This window comes from Pogona vitticeps, chromosome 6, assembly GCF_051106095.1.
Source record: "Pogona vitticeps strain Pit_001003342236 chromosome 6, PviZW2.1, whole genome shotgun sequence".
NCBI lineage: Eukaryota > Metazoa > Chordata > Lepidosauria > Squamata > Agamidae > Pogona > Pogona vitticeps.
Genome location: NC_135788.1, coordinates 107985631 through 108006935, shown reverse-complemented (window position 1 = coordinate 108006935; position 21305 = coordinate 107985631). Strand labels below are relative to the sequence as shown.

General features: G+C 45.8%; 1 protein-coding gene across 2 annotated transcripts in view; it reads left to right on the top strand.

Moving 5' to 3' along the window:
• The first annotated feature begins 1107 nt into the window (after positions 1–1107).
• Positions 1108–21305, top strand: part of SYT5 (synaptotagmin 5) — a 29433-nt gene continuing 9235 nt past the window's right edge. The window contains exon 1 of one of the 2 annotated variants that reach the window (XM_020792868.3): positions 1108–1379. The gene's annotated coding sequence lies outside the window, so the exon portion shown is untranslated. Of the gene's footprint in view, positions 1380–4955; positions 5014–21305 lie in introns of those variants that run through there. The other variant, XM_072976711.2, reaches the window with a different exon arrangement.

Genomic DNA, 21305 nt, shown 5'->3' with positions numbered 1-21305 from the left:
GTGTTGCACGTTTCCTTCCCCCCTCAAGTCCTCCTGTCTTTTGTGTAAGGGTGGCGCTTAGGGATCAGTCAAGGTATTTCGAAAATAATAATAATAATTGTGGGCGGAGGGGGTTAAAAGTGGGAGGAGGAAGCCAGGATATGTAGATTGGTTCGATACTGCTCGGATCTAGACTAGCCTGGTTGACTTTTTAGACGGACAGCCTACTCCATTTTGACCCCTTTCTCGTAGAGATCTTAAAACAGAGATGCTCAGATGATGCGCCGTCGTTCTTCCGCTCTTGCCCTTCCCGCTGCACCCCTCCCCCATGCATCTTCCAAAGCAGGGAAGACTGGTCCATTAGGGCAACGGAGGCACCGCCCCACCACAGGTTTAAGCTACACACCGCCAACCCACTTCTGCCTATCTCCTCACATAAGTGTGTGTGTGTGGGGGGGGAGAGTCTGGCCCCACTGCGCTCCCAGCCTGCTGAAGATCCAGGCGCAGCATACTTTGTGTGAGCAAGATAACTCCGAGTGAATAAATTAATTGCCCAGCTTTGAAACCAGGCGCAGAGGGAAGCAAGCTGGGAGGAGGGACATTTCTCATCCGAGGCGCCAGGTGTATTTTTCTGCTCCTCCGCTGCGTTGTGAGATGAATGGGCGGAGTGAGGCTCAAGCAGTGGCTTAAGACCCAGCTGTATAGGGCGTGGGCGTGTGACACACACACACACACACAGAATGTGTGAACGCTTCCTTGTTGGCCTGCGTGCCTAGGTATGAATACCCATTTTAACCCTAGCTTTCCGGTGGCTGCTGTGCCTTCCGCCCCACCAAACCCAAGGACCACCAGCTGCCGTGGATAATATTTTCTTTTTCATGAAGGGATCCGTGGTTTCCACCCAGCAATAAAAACACCGCAAAAGCTGGTGCGAACTGAGAGTGGAGCTAGTTTTATTTTGAACGCACGGAATTGTACCCGCCCCATCCCCCTAAAACACATTCTCTCTCTCTCTCTCTCTCTCTCTCTCTCTCTCTCACACACACACACACACACACACACACACACACACACACACACACACACACACTTCGCTTCCTTTCCTCCCTCTCCTAACCCCACCTCTTCCTTCCCTGCCCCACCCCTCTGCCAACAACGGCTTCAGCACCACAGAGCGTGGACAGCTCCTGAGGGGCGGAAACAGGGCAGCAAGGACCGACAACACACCCACCCCGGCTACCCGCTACCACCCAAAGGATCCGGCCGGGCGTCCGCTCCCTCTTTCCAGCCTTCGCTTCTGAATTTCCACCTGCAATCCCGTCTTCCCGTCGATCCGCCCAGCCAACAATACCCTTGCCTCTTTTGTTTTTTCCTGCGGGGAAGCGGTGGAGGCAAAATCGGTAAGACGCGCCCCTTCGGGTTTCTTGGGCAAAGCTTGTGCTGAGAGGCGGCAGGGTTGACTTTTTCCAATGGAGAGCCTGTATGTTGAGTGATCTGTACTTCTCTCTCTTCTCCCCTTCTCCCCCCCCCGTGTGTGTGTGTGTGTGTGTGTGTGTGTGTGTGTTATCCTCTCTAGGAATCAAGGATGGAGAGGGAGAAAGACAGCCAGGCAGAGATTTTAAGCCAACTCTTTTCCTAAGGACAGGTGGTCTTTTCTCTGCCTTACGTTAGAAGGAAGAAAGGTTGGGTGGGCTTTACAGTCATCCCCCTGACTACATTCCCTATCATCCCCACGCACCGAGATTAGTATGATGGGGATAGTATCCTGGCACATCAGAGGAGGGGGACACCTCGCGTACAGCCTGCCAAGACATCTGGAGGGGGGGGCAGATTAGTGTGGGAAGATGGACGCTCCTTGTAATTCCTTTCCCTAACCTACGATGTCCAGTTGAGATGGAGGCCCACTAGTACCCAGGTTGGGTTACAGCAGCCCTGAGAGGCTTGAATATGGTGAGTAGGGGAAATTAAAACGGGTTGATTTCCTTCCCCACCCCCCAAGAACAGGATTTTAAAAATTCCTTCAGGCTGACTTTCAAGAACCTGGCATCCTGCCTCATTACAGCTCAATAGGGCAAGACTAATTGTACGCCCCGCACAACCCAGGGTTGCACTTCTGACCACCACCTCTTTAAATTCTAAAAAGAAATCAATGTACTCCACCTAAGGCCAACCGGCTGTGCCGGGCTCAGGAAAGAATCAAGCCCCCTGCAGGATATCTGGCTCTTGTAGTTTTGCATGGGAGGGTGTGTCTAGGTATGTGATGAAAGCAAAATCGGGCTCTTTTCTTTACCTACACAGGAGGTGGAATGAGAAATGAAAAAGCAGTGTGATATTGTGTGGTTAGAGCATTAGTCTACAAGGCAGGAGACCTGGGTTCAAAGCCCACCACAGCCATGAAACTCGTAGGATGACTTTGGGTTGATTGTAGCCTCTGAGCCTCGCCTACCTCTTAGGACTGTTGTGAAGACAAAAGGAGGAGGACCATATACACAGTTTGATCTCCCTGGAAGGGAGGCAGGATATATAGAGGACTAATAAATACATGGTAGCCAGTGTGGTGTATTAAACAGAGAATCAGACTAGGACTCAGGAGATCTGAGCTCAAATTCTTGCTTGCCAGGGAAACTCAAGGAGAGTGGTGGCGATGGGAAACCACTCCTTGAACACTTCATATACCATGAACTGGATCAGAGTCACCATAACTGGGAAATGACTTGACAGCAAGGAACAGGAACAATAACAATAGGCTGAAGGGGAGCTTCCAAGAAAACCAGCCATGATTCAAGGAAGAGAAGCACAAATAATACAATTACACTCTTGCCAGGAGGGCATTAGGAAAGGGTGGGTGGAGGATGTTGGAAAGTACTGTTGGCTGAACTGTGCCTCTGGCAGAAACGAAGCAAGGCCAGTGCGTTTGGGATTGTTCTTTCCAGGTTGGTGAAGCGGCTGAGAGTTGTTGTTATGACCTATCAATAATTTAAGGCAGAGCAAGCTGTTGTCTCTAACTGAGGGCAGAACTTTTTTTTATTCTACACAGTGCACACCGCTAGAAAGCCTGACCTTCTCCAGCTCAATCTATGGCCAGCCTATCTCCTGTCTGCCCTCAATGCTAGGGTTTGGCTTTGTAAACAAGGAATGCAATTCCAAGAGTGCCTCTGAGCAAGTAACAAGTGCACTCCTCTATGTCACATCTCTTATGTTTTAGATGGGGAAAACATTTCTCTCCTAACCTTCTTTCTAGGTCCATGTGGCTCACTCTCCCCATGTTTTTATGTTTGCAACAACAACCCAGCATGCTAAAATCAAGGTGGGAAGTTACGATTTGCAGCAGATCACCCCATCCTGGGAGCTTTGTGGCATAATTTGAACCCAGACCTTCCTACAGCTGACATTTTTATGTTGTGTTGGAACTTCTCCCCAAATACCTGGTATTCCTTTTTCTAGAAATTAAATCAGGTGTTGTGAACCTGTAGTTACCTAAAGGTTAGTGGACTCCGATACCCATTGGCCCTAGCTAGCCTGGCCTGGGATAAGGGATTATGGGAGCTGTGGTCTAACAATATCTCAAGGGCTGCAGCCTCCTCAGCCCTGAAGTAAACACTGAATATCCTCTCGCTCTCTGTCCTTCCTACGTACAGGCATACGCTGCTGTCATGATGTAGTGAAAAAAAAAGGAGGAGGGAAGGAGGGAGGTCATTTAATAAGCCACAATCCATAGACTCCCAAAGGATGATTAACAGGGATTAGTCTCAATTGGGGTTCTCCAGAATTAATCTGGAACACGCTGTTAGAACGATTGTGAGGCACACAATCAACCCAGAGGGGAAGCGCATTAGGAGCAGAGCGCTCTCTTTCCAGGAGAGATTTTATTTGTCACCTTTTTTTTGCTGGTAAAGCTTCTGGAGTCTTGAACCTGCTGTGGAAACTCAACAGGTGAAGCATTCTCATGCTAGAGGGAAAACAAAACCACCACGGCTTCCTGTCTGGGGTGTGTTTGTTAAAGGTGCAAATGCCCTCCCTACAAGTGACAGAGGGAAAGCATTTTACCATAAGAATACTCCTGCACTAAGGATGACCACTTTATTATAATAGTGATTCTCTGTGTTTACCTGCACGGCATGCAAACATTAAGCAGAGAAAAACAGACTGACAAGGAAGAACAGGGTCACTTCAGGGAAAGGCAGGCTGTTGGTAGAATCAAAGTCGTCCTTCTGCCATGGACTTACTGGACAGACTTGGGCAAGTCACCTAATCTGCTTTCCTTGTTTCTTGAATGGGAATGTTAAGGCATGGAAATATTGTGCTCTCAGCTGTTGACCTGTCCTTAAAAAAATAATAATAATAATCAGCCGCCTGACCCTTAAGCATTGACCTTATTGAAATCCTTGTTGTAAACAAGCTGACAGCCAGACCTCTGGTGGCTGTGAGCCCCCCTCACCTCTTTCTTTTGTGAGTTAAGCAAGCCAGGCTTGTCAGGAGCCAGGCGGAAGGTGCCTAACGGCAAAACATGCAGGCTGACATGTGCTTTCTCTCTCTCTCTCTCTCTCTCTGTGTGTGTGTGTGTGTGTGTGTGTGTGTGTGTGTGAGAGAGAGAGAGAGAGAGAGAGTGGTGTGTGGACGTGTGGATTTTTTCCCTTTGCTGACAGCTCCGACCTTAGGCTTGTGTTGGTTGCCATGGTTTTCCTAAGGAGATGGTGAGAGCTGTTGTGTGGATCCTCGTACGTCATCAAGCTAGCCACCCCGGTCCTCATCCAGGCATTTACCGTGTGTGTGTGTGTGTGTGTGTGTGTGTGTGTGTGTGTGCGTGCGTGTGTGTGTGTGTGTGTGTGTGTGTGTGTGAGAAATAGCATCTCTGCCACATGACTCTCCCATTGCTCCCTTCTCTGCTCTCCTGGAAGTTGGATTGTGCTCCGTTTGTTCGCCTCTCTCCACGCTGGGTGGCTGTGTCTGCAATGGTTAGCACTCCCTGCAAGATCTGAAAGGGGAGCCCCTGCATTAACTTTGAGAGCACTGGAGCCTGTTGAACCAGAGCAGGTGAGATTAAGAGAGGAGTCTTGACTGCTCCAAATACCTCCAGAAGATAGGCAGGATTTAGAGGCTTCGGTGCGGCTTAAATACAAGCAAGCTTTTTAAAAAAATGATTTTAAAACTGCTACGTAGTCCAATATCTCAGAGCAGCTTGAATAGGAGCCAGGGCTCAACTGAAGACTACTTTCACTGCTTAATCCTAATGCTGTAAGAAAGAAGCCTCTGAGCACACACAAAGTAATTTCTCATCCCAAGGCTTGAGTCGACAAGAGCTGAGCAGGACTATTGAGATTCTGGAAACCACTCATTCATGGGGTTGCCATATGTTAGAGGTGACTTGATGGCATGTAGCCCTCATGACATGGTCAAAATGCTAGCCAATGACAAAATTCACCTTTTGTCACTTTTGGATCCTGCCTTTTTGTACAAGAAGATCGAGCGGGTCTTTTCCGCCTCTTCCTCCCTGTTTTATCTTTAGCCGTCCTGGGAGGGGCCTGCAGATCCCTCGTTTCAAGGTTGAGTGGGGCTTAGAAGGAATGGCCCGCTGGGTTAAAGACATGACTTGGGGCAAGCTCTACCTCTAGGATAGCGAGACTCATATCTCATGATGCAAGTTTAGGGAAGGGGCAGTCACACAGCAAGGAACCACGCAGCATTATGAAGACTAAATATTTGATGGTCAACCTGTGAAAAAGGAACAGAGAGCAAAATATGATCTGTTTAGCTTCTCATTGATGGTGCAGGAGTTGTTGTTTAAATTGACATAGGTAGGGAGAATCTTTGCGGGGTTTTCTGCCTTAGGTATCAAAATAACATGTCCGGCCTTCTGCACAATGTCTCCTACTGCTAATGTCTGGGTGGAAGGTGCTGTTTGTCGCTGTGCTTCTGGCAGCAAAATCTGTTGAGTGGCGCTGGTGAAATGTCCAGGAAGGTTTGAGTTCCAACATCTCTTTTGCAATCAAAATTAAGTGTGGAAGCGGGCCGGCAGTGCAGTCCTGCCCATGTCTACTCAAAAGGAAAGCCTGCTACAGTAGGTTGAACAGAATTGACACCCAAGTATCTGTGGGGTATGAAGGCAACCGTAATGTGTTTTTGTGCAGATAGGAAAACAGATCTCCAGCACAGAAGGAAGGTAGAAGGTGAAAGGCGGGGGGAGAAGGTGGCAGGGGTGAGGGTGAGTTCCTGAGAAGGAAGCAAGTGGATTAGAATGGGGCAAAGGCAGAGATGTGAACTGCTGGACACCTCAGGGGTTTATGTCTCTGGCTGTGGAGCCAGAGGTTGGGAGTTCGATCCCCCCATTGGGCCTCCTTGACAGGGGCTGGAAGTGATGATCTATAGGGTCCCTTCCAGCTCTTCAGTTCTAAGATTATTATAAAGCTCTGGGGTTTGTTTGTTTTCCTGGAGCAAAGTGTGGAGGTTGAAGAGTTAACAGGAAGGGACTTAGTTGCAATCAATGCTGTTATTCTCAAGCTGGCCATCTTTTGGGATTACATATTTAATCATGTTCCCAACCTAATCATATGTATGCAAGGCATATTACGTATAGGATTTAAAGAAATGTACCCCCCCTCCCTCTTTCACACACAGACTCCTCAAATAATACATCTCGTGGTCAATCTGTCACCATGACAACTCCCACAGCCTCTTCCCCACAAAGAACCTGAAATAGCAGGCAAATGGGTTGATACAGACCAATGCTTCGCAAGCTTGGTTCCCCAGATGTTTTTCAATTAAAACTCCCAGAAGCCTTCACCACTAGTCATGCTGGCCAAAATTTCTGGAAATCATACTCTAAGAACATTTGGGGAGCCTAAACATGGGGACCATTGATCTATATCAACCAACCAGTTCCAGCTGTTTTCCTCCCCACTAAGAACAGGTCTTTTGCAAAGCTAATGGGTCTTAACTGCCAATTCAAGAGAAAGAAACTCTCAAGACTGCATTATAAAGAGGATAAATCTTTTTTTTTTTTTTTTTGGAAAAGCCACCCCCCCAAACTCTTTCAGCTACAAGGACTACAGGGAGACTCAAAGAACTGGGAAGCTTCAGGGGATGGCATATAATCCCCAGTTAATCAAAAAGACCTAGCACCTCCACTCTAGAAAGCAAGAATGGGCAGAAAGTAGATCAGGATCTACAGGCAATTTGCAAATGATTCCTAGCTGTTCCTTCTTCCCAAATTAGGTTGCTGAAAAAAGGATACTGGGAAACAAAAAGTGGATTTTTAATTCAGGGATTTGCAAGCTTGATTTTGGCACTTGATTTGTTGGGCTGGACATGCTCAGAAACACCCTGTTCCTCCCTTCCTCATGTACATCAGTCTGTACATTAGCTAAGATTTTGCACTTAAAGGTTCCCCTTGACAATTTTTGTCCAGTCGTGTTCGACTCTAGGGGGTGGTGCTTATCCCCGTTTCCAAGCCATAGAGCCAGCGTTTGTCCAAAGACAATCTTTCCATGGTCACATGGCCAGTACGACTTAGACACGGAATGCTGTTACCTTTCCACCGAAGTGGTCCCTATTTATCTACTCACATTTGCATGCTTTCGAACCGCTAGGTTGGCGGGAGCTGGGACAAGCGACGGGAGCTCACTCCGTCGTGTGGATTTGATCTTAAAAGCTAGCAAATATATCGTGGCCTCAGTTTTTGTGGCCTAGTCTCAGTTCTCCTTTATTTTCACCGTGACAGAGTCATAAAGCTCCTCCCCCTCTATAAATGGGTTGCAACAGCCTGTCCAGTCTAATCACTACTTGAGCGATCCCATGTGCACTTTACTTAAGAATAAGACCAACTGAACCCAAAGGGACTTCTGTGTAAGCAGGACTACGATGAGCTGTGAGAGTCTGGGTTATGAGGCAGAAATTTCAAATCACAGGTTCAGCTATAACAAAACAGCCTGGCCAGATGTTCCAATTTGAAACAAGTTCTCTAGGACTGAAAAGGCCAGTAGGTGAGACATCTTACAACTGGTGAAAGACCTTCAGGCAAACTTCCCTTGAGTGAAGAGGGTTTTTAAAATGGATTGTTGCATAGAATGTTTTTGTGCTGCTTAGGGATTTATTTATTTTTTTTGATCCATTGATCCCTTTAGTGTTGCACACTTATTTTTACTAGCTTCAAGACTGTCTTTTAATTGTAAGCCATCTCCTTTTAAAGGAGAAAGATGGGTTAAAAATATTTAAACAAACAAATAAAAGATACGCGCATGCCTATTGCAATTAGGTAAAACCTGAACATCTGCATTTCTCTTACCATTTTCTCTATTCATCTTACTCCTATAACTGTCATCACTGTACACTGTCATGTCAATTCTGACTTCTGATGACCCCTTCCAGGGTTTTCCAGGCAGAGAATAGTCAAAAGTGGTTCCCCCCTTCCCTTCCACTAGCAGTGCCCTGGGACTGTGTGCAGCTGGCCCAAGGCCACCCAGACTGGCCTCTTTTTATCAGGAGGCCCAGTGGGGGAAACCAAACGCCCAACCTCTGGCTCCACAATCAGATACTGAACCCACTGAGTTATCCGGTCAGCTCTTACTTGTACAGTGGAATCCAAAGTGGTGCTGCAGTTTCCCCAGAGGGCCTCCCATCCCGTTAATAGCGGAAACGACAATACCTGCTTAGCTTCAATCAGGTTCCTGTCTCATATATTTGTAACGATGCTTTGTCATATAGCAATAAGGGATGGGCATGGAGCTTCTTTTAACCCAGCAGCTAAATTCTGTTTGAGAGAAGCTCAAAGATGGGCAGGGCGGGTGGGGACCACGATGAAAGGCTGGGACCAACATGCCAGCATACTGTAGCTTCAAGTTCTTATTTCCATTAAGTTGTTGTTGTTACAGTATGTGCCGTCAAGTTGCCTCTGACTTATGGAGACCCTATGAACGAGCCATCTCCAAAATGTCTTGTCCTCAACTGCCCGGCTCACTTCTTTCAAATGCAAGCCTGTGGTTCCTTTCGGGAGTCAGTCCATCTTGTATTTTGACTTCCTCTTTCCCTGCTGCCTTCCACCTTTTCCACCTTAATTATTCTTTTTCCCAGAGACAATTGTCTTCTCTTGATGCACCCAAAGTAGGATAGTCTCACGTTCAACATTTTTGCCTCCATAGATAATTCAGACTTGATCTGATATCTGGACCCATTAAGCAGATGTATTTAAACTGTGTAGAAGGAAGAAAATGCCGTATAATAAATGACGGAGGCAAAGGGGAAAGACAGACATGTCCTGAGCTTCTCTGCCCTTGTCCTATTGTGCAATAAACAACAAATGGAATTCATTACTACACAATATTGGTGTGAAGGTCTCCTAGCTTAGGTGGCTTTTTAACAATAGGACACAGATCAGTAGCTGTTAGCCATGAAAACCAAACAGAGCCTTCCTGTTCAGTAGCAGTATACCTTGGCAAATCAGATGCTGAAGAACAAAAAAAGAAAAGGGAGGGAGGAAGCCCATTACTTCTGTTCCCTGGTCGTGAACTTGTTTGGCTGCTTTTGGAGAACAGGGTTATAGACTAGCTGACTGAATTGCAATAGGTTAGTGGACTCTGTATTTCATTATGTCTGCATAAAAACGGCTATGGATCAATAATGCTGGGGAAGTAAAAAAAGAAGAAGCACCTTTTGCTTGGTTTTATTCTATTGTTGCTGCTGTTGCTATGTAAGTTTCTTAGATGTTTCTTTCAAAGGAAGACAAAAAATATCTTACAAATGAAATGTAAACTTATACTTTGTGCAGAACTGGATTATATCTCCGTGTGGTAGAGCAGCTGCCCTCTTAAAAGAGGATTTCCACATGGGGGTGGGGAGCCAGCCCCCTTTCATTTCCTCAAGTTCACCTATCAAAATCGTTAGGCTGAAACCTAATTGTGAGTCCCAGTTAGAGCAGGCCCACGGAATGAATGCGATTTGCAAACCACCTTGATCCCCAGCTCGTAAACTGATGATATGAGGGGGGCTCTTGTTGGCAGGAATGGCTGTATTTGGATCATAAAATCTGCTGCTGCCGAGAATGGAGAAAATATTTAATTGGGGACAGCTTGGGGTGGTGATGGATCCACTTGTTCCAGAGGAATCCACGGAAGGCTACACTTACAGTTGAAAGAAAAAGAGGCAATGAGCCATTGTTCTGTCCATTGGATGCTAACCTGAAATCTATTGATGGTAAGAGGCTGGGGTTCCCACCAGCCCAGACAGCAACAGGCCTTTTGGGTTTTGTAGTGGGATCAACATCTGTTCCCAACATTGGAAGATGCTTTTTCTCCCTCCTCTCCCCTTCACTCCCTTCCCTTCCTTGACAACTTGCAATGTATAATGAAAGTAAGCCGCCTGCTGAGCAAGGGACTAGAGCAGCTAATCCAGCCAGCCAGATGTCTTTTGGAGTGGGAAGGAGAAGGCAGGGGGTGGAAATCAAGATGGGTCCATGGTCTCCACTAGGGTGAAGCCAGGGTTTAGAGGAACATGCCTTGTAGTACTACGATTCCCAGAATTTCAAAAAAAGAGGTCTGGTCTTTATGCCAATTTGTAGTTGTAACTACAGTTCCCAGAATTCTTAGAAAATTCTGCTGCCTGGGGAATTCTGGGAGCTGTGGTTCAAAACCATAAACCTGTACATTTCTGCTGGTCTCCCTTCTTCTGTGGTTGGATGAGGGAAGTCAACGATAGTTATCATCACCTACGTAGCACTAGTCATGATGGCAGCCTCCTCCATTTGAAATCTGAGACTGTGTGCCTCTGAATACCGGGTTCTTGGGAAAATGTAGAGAAGAGTGCAGTGGCTTTTACATCTTGCTTGTAGGCTCTCCAAAGGCAACTGGTTGGCTTGTAGGATAGAAGATTGGTCTTGAGTATGATCAGCAAAGCTCACTTTAGGTTCTGATTAAGCCCAGAGATGCTTGAGGTTAGCAGAAAAGGCGGTGCTTTGTCTTTTGTTTCCATCTTTCTGCCTCCCTAAGATCTACCAACACTTTCAATTTAAGCAAAAATGGGAAGCACGTAGCACTCCAGATGATGCTGGAGTCCAATTTCCAATCATCCCTATCTAGTGAAGGCAGGGCAAGGAGTGATGGGATTTTACAGTGCAAGAAAGTTCAGGAGAACTTCGTGGTTGCTTCAACTATACCTATGTATTAAACATTCTGAGCTCGAGAATTTGCTTTGAGCTCATAGTCTGTTCCCACGAGAGATGATCGACATTATTCCAAGGTTTCTTTGTTTTTTTTAGAAACAGGAACAGGCAGGATGATTACGGATATGACTTTTCCCTTTGTTCAGCAGATGATGAAGACAAAATCTGAGGCATTGGCAGACAGAGATTCCCCCTTGGCCAGCCTATGCCCAGTCCCCTGCATCAGCTTTGTAGCTGAGAAACAGGTCAGGGTGTAGCCAATAATGTCAAAAATCTGGAGTGGTACAAGCAAGGGGTGTGGCTTGGAGATGGGGGTGTGGCCTAAGGGGAGTCTGAAAATATGGGGTCTGGAGGTATGCATTTGGCCCTTGAGCTGGAAGTTGCTGGCCCCTGATTTAAAGGAAAAGCAGGAGAAAGATATGTGAACTAAGCCTTGAGATACAATTGGTCCTTACCAAAGAAGGCACTTCGTAGCAAAGTAGAGTTGCTGCCAATCTCTTCCCTACAACACACACGTGCACAAGTGTAGACAAGTGTGTGCATGTGCGTGCAGACACACATGACACAAACATACACCCGGCCTTCCTCTACCTGATGCCTTTTGGATATATTGGACTCTAACTCCCATTGTCCCCAGCCAGGACATCCTATCTCCCTTTCCATTGCCCTTCTGAGGCCGTTTCTTTCCCCTTGCCTTTCCCAGAAAATGACAGAGCTGTGAAGAACGGCTGAGCAAATTGGACGACAGGAGTGGAGGTTAAACTGACAGGAAATCTGGGGACGAGTTGGAAAAAAGCCCTGAGGTTTGGAAGGCATTGCTAGAACTTCTGACGAAAGGGGTGTCACTGTGCATTCATCCAGGAAACAAGAGGAGGGCGTAGAGAGAGAGAGAGAAGGAGAGAAAAGCCCAGGAGAAAACAAGGGGTGATTTCAGGACAAAGTGCTCCATCAACAGGGAATCTAGAAATCTGGATTTGTGCTCCTTTTCCTTAAAAGTGTTCAGATTCAGTAAATGTAGGCGGATTAATAAATGCACAAGGCAGATTAAGCCAATGAGTTTAATATACCTGATCTTCCCCATCCCTGTGGTCTCTTCAATCCACTCCGTGTCCTCTAGGGGTTCACTGTGGGACAGTTTCCCCATGTCCGAGAGGCCCACAGCCCCCCCTGCTTGCCCCCACCTCAAAAATGCTACTGGGGGACACAAGGGGGAGGGCTTTCCTTGTTTGAGAGGCGGGATCTATGTGGGAACCGGTGCAAGGGGGACAGGGAAGGGGGTGCATGTAGCCAAGAGCCCTCTGGAAGCTCCCCATTTCTGTAGCAGATGTTATCGTTTCATGCTATGGTTGAGGGAATGGGATTGATGAATGCACCTTCATGTAAATATCAACAAACTAAGAAGCAAGCAAGCAAACAAGCCATCCCTGTAACAAGAAAAGCAGCACATCAGGGAGGAGGCAGATTGAGAAGGTTTCTCCTTGGTATACTAATTCTCTACTTGTGGATGACGTTCAGTTTGACATCTGGAAGCATTTTAGAAAGCAGCATGTCCAGCTGCTGGTTTCAGCAATATAGCATACTCTGCCTACAATCTCAGGATATCCCCATCCCATTCTGTCACAAGTTCAAGTCTCAGGGTGGTGGCCTTATGAAAAGTTTCAACAACAACACAAGATTTTAAGTTTACTTATAGAATTCCATGTAGTAAGGGCAAATATGAGTAGTAAATTCCAGAAAGATAACCGGAGGGGGGGGGGGTTAGGCCTATGCAGAAATCCTTCCTTCTTGAGAAAGAAGGGCTGTTTCTTAACAGTATGTAAGGGACAAACTGGAGTTGTGAGATAGGGAGCCTTTGACCCACAGCCTGCAAGATGTGACCCTAATTTCACGGAGTTCCAATCTTCTGCAATTTTCAGAGATGACATGACAAACGAGAGAGAACATGATGAAATCCCCACCATCACATCCAAAGCTTCAAAAAAATGACTTTATTGGAGCACAGTTTTCAGAATCCACCAGCCCGGGCAGCTCCTGATTATCCCAGTAGTGTAGTAAGAAGGGGTAATCTAAAAGCTTGAATGCTCATCGTGACAATACATATTTACAGCAGTGATGCTCATGCCAAGCAGAAACCTAAAACATACGCATCTGAATTGCATGGATTTGTACCAGCAAAGCAATTCTAGACCAGTTGCATATCTTTTGTAAATTAGTGGGGCTTAATTACCCATCCCCAGTTAAGTCCCCACACATATCCTGCAGGACCACTGAAACATCTACTTGCTAGAAAAATTCAGTCTCCCTCCAGCTACCAACTGAGGACCCCAAGCAAGCTCAGAGTTGATCAGCAGGCCTGAGCTGGATGGCAGATGATAGTGTAGATCCCTGGTGATAAACACTGCTGTGCCCATTATCTGATTTCTAGTAGCCTTTTCTTGTGGGTCATTAGCAAGCTTTTGTAGAAGAATTCTCCTCCTCTCCAAGAATTTGAGCCTTGAAGATGCTCTACTAGCTGGAAGATTCTGGGACTTGTGGTCTAAGAAAGTAGTTTCCAAGCTCTGCAGATGCTTTATATCAGTCTTTTTCTCTGTTTTGCTCATATGTTCTTTTGAAGTACGACTACTGGGAATTCTGGGAACTGGTCCAAAAAACTGGTCCGACATTTTCAATTCCTATCCAGTCCACCCACCATGACTACGGGAAGGCAGGTTACTTTGGATAAAGCTTAGAAATGTAACCCTTTTTTTTTTTTTTTTTCCAAAACTACAGTTTACAGAATTCTCTGGCCAGCATGGGGGGTTCTGGGGCTTGTAGTCCAAGTTGTGGTCTTGGGGTATTGTCTGAAAACATGCTGTTCCCTCATGGAATCCAAGCAAGTTCCAGTGATTATTTCCTGGATGGGAGACAGACTAAGAAAAACTCTATATATGCTTCTTTTTGTTTTAGCATGGAGGAAGGTGAGGTATTAACATAATGCATAAATAATGAAGGGCTTAAGTGGTAATTTAAGGAAGTTATTATTTATTTAAAGTGTGTATTATCCTCCAGCAGAAGCTTCTGGGTATCTCTGTCCTTTCTCCCACTTATGCGCTTCCGAAGCTAGCATTTCATCGACATTAAAAGACACACAAAGGCACTTGGCGGCCGAGTTACACGCCATTTTGCGGTTAAGAGGAAACCACTGCCTCTCCATTCACTTCTTTGTAATTCCACACTTTCAGGAATGCTTCGTTCATTAGCCTCATTTCTCTAGGTGTTCAGCCTTCCTGGTGGAAAGAGATCGCTCCATTATTTCAGGTATCCTAGTTCAGAATGGTTTTTTTTAAAAGATGGCAGCCATGATCAAATGAAGACATTTTGCTGGTTGAGGGGAAAACAAAAGGTGCCTCTCCTCATGGCATGGACCGGAGCTGACCGGATCTCAGGATCTCCTGGCTACTGCTGGGGAATTCTGAGAGATATACATCAGAAAAGTAACTTTGATGGATTGATGGACTGAAAATATTTTTACCTCGACTTTCTCCTTTAAAAGGACCCAAGGTGGCTTTCATCAGTAAAAGACAATATCTATTTTTATAAGCTCAAAAACAGGCTGTGTAGGTGGGCTGTTGGGGAACATGCAGCAGAGTTCTCCAACAATTGGTTTCTTCTGTCCAACCACTAGCATTTGCTTTTGAGGTGTTTGCCTCTGTCTGTCTAATGGCAGAGCCAGGCCCAAACAATGTGAATTCCCCGTTGGTCTCCCATCCAGGCATTGGCCCAACCTAAGACTTCTTCGTTGCAGCCTAGAAGGCTGCATCAGGTTCTTCCAGATCTTTCACTGCTTAATGGATCAGACCGATCTCTTTTATAGCCCTCCCCCACCCTATAGGCATCCCTTTCTGAGTCCAGCAGCTGTGGGGTGTTAATTCCTGATCTCGAACAATGTCTCAAGGATTTGGGCTGTAAAGCAACACATAAGCCATGGCAATCCCATCTGTGAGCTGTCAAGGAGTGTGGGATGGGCAGTGGAGGCAGAGTCCGTGTGGTGGGTGGGTGGGTGACAGACTTATGTGCTTATAAGGGAGGGCACAAAAGTAGAGACTAAGTGGAGCGTATTGAAAAGAAGTGTGCAGACAAAACGGAGAGCTCTTTAACCATACACACACAAGCGCACACACCTGTTAGTTTGTCTGTTCCTTGTATCTTCCCATCTATATGTAGTTCTTCTACCTTTCCATTCCTTTGCCAAACCGAAACAATATATAAAGATGCCATGCCTTGTGGCAGCCCATGGATCAGATACGGGATTCCCCCCTCCAAAATTGGACTCAGTGATCCATAGGGTTCCTTCCAGCTCTTCAGTTCTAAGATGATGATGATTCAAAAGTAGTAGTAGTAGTAGTAGTAGTAGTAGTAGTAGTAGTAGTAGTAGTAGTAGTAGTAGTAACTTTTAAAATCAGTTCTCTTGAGTCCACTTTCAACATGTTGAGTTAAAATAAAGGATGCCATTTATATAATAAGACCCATTTTAAACCTTAAGCTTTCTTTTTTTGGACTCTATTGAGCAAAATACACTTCTTGTTTTCTTTTGTTTTTCTTTTTTAAAATCCGTCCACGTATCCATCTGCTGTGCATATTTCAAAGATATTCTAGATCTGTATTATACACTGTGTGCACTAAGCTGCAGAGAGCTGTTGCTGGGCTCAGTGGCACTTTTCATGCGGGAGAGCATGGCATTCACATGACTCCCTTTTCCCTTCTCGTTTTCCTGCCAATGCCTCTTGATGCAACACTTGGGCTTTATAATGTTCAACACCCTACATGATTTCAAGCCAGTATTTCTGAAGGACTTATGCCCTCAATGTTCAGATGAATGCCTTGCCCTCCTCCAAGTATTTCTGCACCAAATCAGGTCACTTAAAAAAAAAAGAGGGCCTTTTTTGAGATGGCCCTCATTGGTGCTGGTCTGACTGAATCTGATGAGACCCCTCAGCTACTGCTAAACAGTTCTTAGTTTGGACCAATATCTGGATGGGAGAATACCCGTAAACCTGCATCGATCAAGGCTAACCTGATATTAGGTGGAGCGAAGCACATGCTTGGGCAGCAAATGGCAAGGAGCAGAGATAAGATGTTGGTAGGACCAAACTGTTTAGGACAGTAGCTTACTGTCCCTCTTCAAGGGTGGTGGATGACATGGTTCCTGAGCTTAGAAAGCTTCATCTTCTAGACTACTGCTTTTAGAATTCTCTAGCTATGGCTATGCTAGCTGGAAACTTGTGGGAGATGTAGTTCAGAGAAACAGTTTTTCTAAGCTGTCCTTTGATTTGTATTCCAGCATCAAGCAGGGGGTTGGACGTGATGGACTCATAGGCCCCTTCCATCTTCACTATTCTAAGATTCTATGAGCTCCAGACCTTCAGTGTGGGCCTAAGTGTTGTGTTCTGTGTTGCTCTCTTACACAGATATGTTTGCACTTTGAGACATGTTATCCATGCCATTTTGATATTTTAGTTCTTCAGCTATTCTGTCCACTGATGGCTTTGCATTCTTTTGTAAGCTGTAACATTTAAAAATAACAATTGCACCTTTAAAAAGAACTAACAAGTTGGCTAGCCAGAAGCCTAAGGCCTTTTATCTGAATGCGTGCGGCAGTCTTCTTCAAGTTGGTACTCTCTGACTACAACCAACACGATCTCCAATAAGGCAGGCTGTGGTAATGGGAGTTGTAGTCACTGCATTGGGAGGAAAGAAGGTGGTGGACATATCTTCTTGGTTATATTCACGTATCCAACGCTATTCCTGTAAAGTGCCAACCACGCACTTTTGCCCATGTCTGAAACAGGAACGGGACAAAGTCTGTCACAGTTTGTCAGAACAAGGTCAACTGGGCCAGATGAAGGGGCCAAATCATGACAGTGTCTATGCTTCTTTTATGTTTTCCTTTCAGGTATATAAAAGTAATAGGGGGGTATATCTTTTCAATTATGTTTTTTGTTTATTTTTATATGCTAAAGATTTGCTTACTAGTTACATTCACAACCTGCTTTTCTGCCAGTGAATTCAAGGCTGCATGCACAGCTTCCTTCTGCCTTACATTATCCTCACAACAATCCTGTGAGTTAAGTCAGAGAGAGAGAGAGAGAGAGAGAGAGAGAGAGAGTAACCCAAGAGCAGGGAGTTTCATGGCTCCATTGGGCCTGGAATCTGCATCTTTGACATCCCAGTCCAACCACCTAACCATTTCATGATTAAAGGGATGATGAGGTGGAGATCAGAAGTCATGGGTTCAAAAGCTGCCATCCCATTTGCAGCTGTAGAAAACAACCGCCCCCGGGCATGCTGCCTTGCACAGGAGGACTGTATTCTTCCTTTTCCTTTCTTGGTGGTTAATGCCTGCTTCTGGATCCTGAGGCACTTCTAGCCAATTTGTCAGGAGATAAATGGGACTGTCCAAGCAAGAGAAAAAATCTGTCAGTCCGATTTGTAGAGAACCGTGGCTGCGCGTGGAGGGGATAATCCCAAAGTGGTCTTCTCTTGGGCTCGGCCTTTGTGCCCAGCTCTTTTCGTTTTCTGGTTAATTATTTAGAGTGGATATCATTACACGGTAAAGGTCCAAGGGGACCTAGCGAGAAAGCCATTTTGAGTGGTTTGTAGCGAAAGGAGGGGATTATGAGTGAGTTAAAAGGCAGGGAGGGGAGAGGGGAGGGGAGGGATGGCGGTGAGCTAGGCTCCACGGTTCCCTGGAAGGAGGCCAACATCGGGAGCGGGGATCGGGGCGTCGCATCCGACACTCCTGGGTTCTTTAGAGAAGAACGGCCCGGAGGATCGCCTGTTGCAACAAAACCAACAAAGAGCCTTGTGACATCTTAAAAGGGGGGCAGCTTTACGGGGCCAAGGCTTTCGTGGTCTGCAGCCCGCTTCTTCGGGGACCGAAAGCACTGGGTCTCGCAACGCTGCAGGAGGGGGAAAAAAAGAGGCCGGGGGAAGAAGATCGGCCTGCCTATAATAAGGCGATCACATCGAGCCACCGCCGGCGCCACAACCGCGCCCGCCTCTGCCTCTGTCCAGGGTCCTGAAATCCAGCCCTGCGTGCCTGCGTTACGTGCCTTGCCTGCCTTCGTTATTATACATACATGTAGAGGGAAACTCCCCAAGGGAACGGCTGAGCTGCTTTCTCTCCCTCCCTCTCCCACCCCCACCCCCGCCCGTTTCCTCCACCCAAGCCAAGCTGTTGCTATTCTGTCCGCCAAGCGTCAGGGGAGAGGCGCCGTCCAATCGCAGCGGCCGCGGGGTCTCGGGTCTTGCCAGCCCCGGGGGAGAGCCCGCGGCAGCTGCGCCTTCCTTCTCCTCCCGCGCCTTGGCGAGGCGAGGGGACCTTGCAACAGACGCGAGGAGCCGGGCAAAGGCGGGGTGGGCAGGGTGGGGTATCTTTGTTTTGGCTGATGGGGGGGAGGGTCCTCGAGAGAAGGAGAGGGGAAGAGATCGGAGGCAGGAAAGGAGGCTGCCGCTCCTCAACGTAGCCACCAAGAGCCTTGTGACGCCTTTAAGGCGAGCGGGTTTCTCTTCGCTTTCGTGGCTTTCCATCCACTTCCTTGGATCGCTGAGAAAGAACAAGGTTCAGGCGTGTATCAACGGTTTGCTCAGGATCAGAGCAAAAGAGGAGGAAGTGCATGAAAGTCCATGCAGAAAAAAAAAAATTGCTGCGTTGCTCGAACGGACTAGGCAAGACCACCCCGTTAGAAACTGGGGTTAGCCACCGTATTGAGCGCTCTATTGCTCGCTCGCTCTGGCTCTCGCTCGCTCTCTAGATTTAAGCAATGCCCATGTTTAACTTCCCTCTTTCTTTATAAGGGAGTTTCTGGCTTCCTTTCCCCTGGAGGTTGTAGATGTAAATGCTCCTAGAGACCACACAGGGTGCAATGCTCTCACCAGCAAAAGCGGACGTGCATAAAATGAGCATAACAAGGAAAAGCTTGAATGGTGGAGTTGAAAGAGATCGTAGAGGTTATTGAATCTAAACCCCTCTGCCACCTTTGATTTACCTTGCATAATGGAACTCCAGCCTCCATGTTTGGTCTTTGTATAAATACAATATCTTCAATGGAAGGACAGCCCAGACTTCCCTGAGCCAGGTTGTCTTCGGTCAAATTTCTCACCATTTGTCACCTAGTGCTTTGCCACAATCTGTTTCCCTGCAATTGACAACAAGCCTGTTTCATTTAATAAGAACACCTCTTCCTGACATCCTGTTTTCTCTGGATGAGAAGGCAACCGTCAAGAAGCATTTTATGTTGCAGGCAACTGCCCGCACTTCGAAGCCCTGGCACAGACAGAACAAAATCTGAAATTATGACTGTAAAACATGTGCAGTTTTACAAGGAGCAATGCTTGTTCGTTTGTTTTTTACACGAAATTTTATTGTGTAATAAAGTTTAGAACACAGGCAACAAAAAAGGAGGAACATCATATTAAAATATAGGAAGCTAACTTAATTATTCCAGTCTTTAATGTATCAAACATAGGCTTGTGTGAGATAATTATAACAGCTTTCCCAAACCTTCTGTGGCTCCTTTCATCCATTGCCCATTCTGGCTGGGGATGATGGAAGCCGTAACCCAATGCATTTGGATGCCACTAAATTGTAGCAGGCTGAGTTAGGGCAAAGCAGGAGAATTTCCATACTGCTGAGAAATCTATATGTTATGTAGATGAATTTTAGCCAGCTATGAAGTATAAGGATCTGGGCTTAACTGGTATGTTTGAAGGGAAGATTGAAGGGCTGCCAGACACCATGGCACCATAACATTGATTTACATTATGTATCAAGACTGGCAGTCTGGAGGCAAATCATGACTAAACCATAAAGGATGAGTTGGTAAAGCTGTTCTTGGACTGTACCAATTCAGACTGCAGGTAATATACATACTATTAACACAAACATAATCATATGGTTTTTTAAAGGAGGATAGACACATCATTCACAAATCTAAGTTAAACTTTAGAGGACTGAGTGCAGGTACAAGAAAGCATTTGACACATGAAATACTGCAGACCTAAGTGGTATAACCCAGAAATGTACCTACCTCCTAGTTAGCTGTTTCTGAGAACCAGACTAAAATCATATGTAAAAAACTGATTGTCACTCATCTGTTTGTAAGAAGAGGAAGGAAGACAGGCACAGAACAAGCTGATAGATGAAGTAGAGAAGGTCTTATTTCAATTCATTATTGGAGCTGTGTATAAAGAATGGGTTTTTTTTTCAGCCAAATGGAATAGAAAAACAAACAGAAATAAGAAATTAGAAATCCTGTTTGTTTTGATTTTCCTTTACTTTCCATATGTTTGCAGTTGCCCTGCATTTGAGGCAGAGTTTTGCTAGGTAGGTAGTTGGGACAACAGTGTGTGATTCAGAGAAAGGTGACAACAGAAAAAGAGAGAGCAAGAGAAAAACATAAGAGAAAGGGCAGAGAGAAAGAGTAAGAGAAAAGGAAGTGAAAAGATAGATTGGGAAGGTCTACTGGGTTCAAAGTACAGTTCAGCTGTGTCTGTGCTCCTTTTAAAAATGTCTCTTAAATGGGGGCCTTTTGTCCCTTTTATCTGAAATTTAGCAGATCTAATGGCTTGGTAGGTGGTAGTGGAAGTAATAGAATAGCTAGCATTTTCATGTTTTTGGATGATAAACACTGAACTTAGAGGCAGCAGAAAACCAGTTTGATTTTCCAGTGAGATCAGTAGAAAACAAACAAATTAAAAAAAGAGGAACTAAGTGACAGTCAAAATAGGTGACGTGCAAAAGGTAAAGAATGTATCACTTGTTGCTGTAGCTATCTGAAGAAAGAGTCAAAAGTTGATATATGCTGATATAAGACTTATGCATGCTTTCTCAACCCTGTACCTTGCAGCCATGCGGAAGATGACAACAGGTGTAGTCTAATACATCTTAACAGCAGTAGAAAGTAGGAAGGCTGGACTACGACAAAGCTTTGTACGTAGGGTTGCCTTAGGGGAGCATTTGGAAACTACAGATGGTTAAGAATGACACAGCAAGAATTGGGTCTAATTAAAGGCTAAAGGTCTTCCAGTTTGTTGCAAGCAGAATTCAAAATACTGTTGTTGCTACATTACCTTTGAATTCTTAAAGGGATCTAAAAATATTTCAAGAATTTTGTCTCCTGGAGGAGCCTCTCCATCT